The sequence below is a fragment of the Eptatretus burgeri genome, chromosome 10 (assembly GCF_056783735.1).
Source record: "Eptatretus burgeri isolate ZD-2024b chromosome 10, Ebu_testis_v1, whole genome shotgun sequence".
NCBI lineage: Eukaryota > Metazoa > Chordata > Myxini > Myxiniformes > Myxinidae > Eptatretus > Eptatretus burgeri.
The window spans coordinates 59,664,102-59,665,699 of record NC_140970.1 but is presented as its reverse complement, the minus strand read 5'-3'; the positions used below and the strand labels follow the sequence as shown (position 1 = coordinate 59,665,699).

The 1,598-nt window shown below is 40.4% G+C and overlaps 1 non-coding gene across 1 annotated transcript; it reads right to left on the bottom strand.

Moving 5' to 3' along the window:
• Positions 1-1,228: 1,228 nt before the first annotated feature.
• TRNAK-UUU (transfer RNA lysine (anticodon UUU)) lies at positions 1,229-1,300 on the bottom strand. The gene has a single exon. It is a non-coding gene; the product is annotated as a tRNA-Lys (tRNA).
• Between the last annotated feature and the right edge of the window lie 298 nt (positions 1,301-1,598).

The following is a 1,598-nucleotide window of genomic DNA, read 5'->3' as shown; positions in this document are numbered from 1 at the left end:
CACAATGCCCTTGCTATGGCTTCCATAGGATGTGATGGACAGATCATGCATAGCTTTAGTCCCACTTTCAAAATTCAGGGAAAGGTGCATCAAAGGATTGGATCATTCAGGCAGATAAAATGGTCCACAGAAAAGAAAATCATGACGTCATCGGTCACGTGATTCAGCAGCCTTTTTTATTTTTTTTTAAACCTTCAAAAATCTTCTTCTCTGTAGTGGCTGAACAGATCGAGGTGAAACTTTACATGCATGACTGCCTGTCCATGAAGAACAAAAGGTTCACAGACATGATGTCATTGGTTACATGGTTTGGCAGCCATATTGGATTTACCCTAAAACCTACAAAGATACATTACTCAAAAGAAGTCCTGGCAAGGGTCTGCAATTCTGATTGCTCTTTTTATTGTTATCTTTGCCGATGGTCTTGGTGGGGGGGGGGGGGAGGCGGTCACAAATTATCTATGTAACTATGTATCATGTAGCACTGCTCCAGGTGGCAGAGTGTATTCCAAGTTTCCACCATTTGCAATTAAAAAAAAATGCAATGTTAACTACTGTCTTCGTACATGATACCTTTTTACATAGCTATTTACTGTCTGCCACATAAATATTTCTGCTATTTAAAGCTAAAAAGATATTTCACATGCTTTCTTGGCAGGGGACAAAGGGCTGGGGGTGGATGGGATGCCAATTCTCTTTGCCACCTATTTACCGTGCGTAGCACCGGTAACTTGTTCTTATTAAAATGTATATTAGTACTGACTAATTAGTTTGTAGCCCGTAGCTTCACTGCAGCCTCTTCCCATGTAACACAGGTGTTTCTGCTCGTTGTTTTATTGTTTTATAATATGATGAGTTCAAATGCCAATCCGAGATGAGATCAGATGAATTGTGATTTTTACACGTTTCATCACTCATCGGAATGGCAATGCCGTGATGACAGGTATGTGTATCAAGCCCGGATAGTACAACCTTTTTTAGGAAATGAACCACCAAAGTTCCACAACATATAAACTTCATTCCGAAATAAGGAATTTGCACAAAGGAGAATGCCAATTGGCACATCCTGCCTGTACTCTCTCAACACCACTTGAACTCAATATTTGAGTTGATTTACTTGATTTCATTGGGGTGAGGGAGGAGAACACTGGGGTAGGTTCAGAACCACCACCACGTGGGCTTTTTGGAGAGGGAGGGGGAGGGGACGATCTTTTTTTGGCAAATGTAATGCCAAACAAGGACTTGAACCTTGGGCCTTCAGATTAAAAGTCTGATGCTCCACCAACTAAGCTATCTTGACTCCTTGTATAGTTATGTTAATGATGAGTGACTTTATCTGAGTTCTGGGATCAAAATTATTTTCCCCATTCTTTTGATGATTTTGTTTATTACTGGATTCAAATACTACTCCGAATCATTGGTTGGCATGTATTTGCCTCTTCCAAATACTGTACACCGAATTTGGATTTTCGTTCAAGTCTTCGCAATGTGACCGGGCAGAATATTGTCTGGAATTTAACAATTATCTGCCAAAGTCTGACAACCATCTCACTTGAAATATGTGGAAACACCAACAGTGGGTCAAGGGACAAAATAGA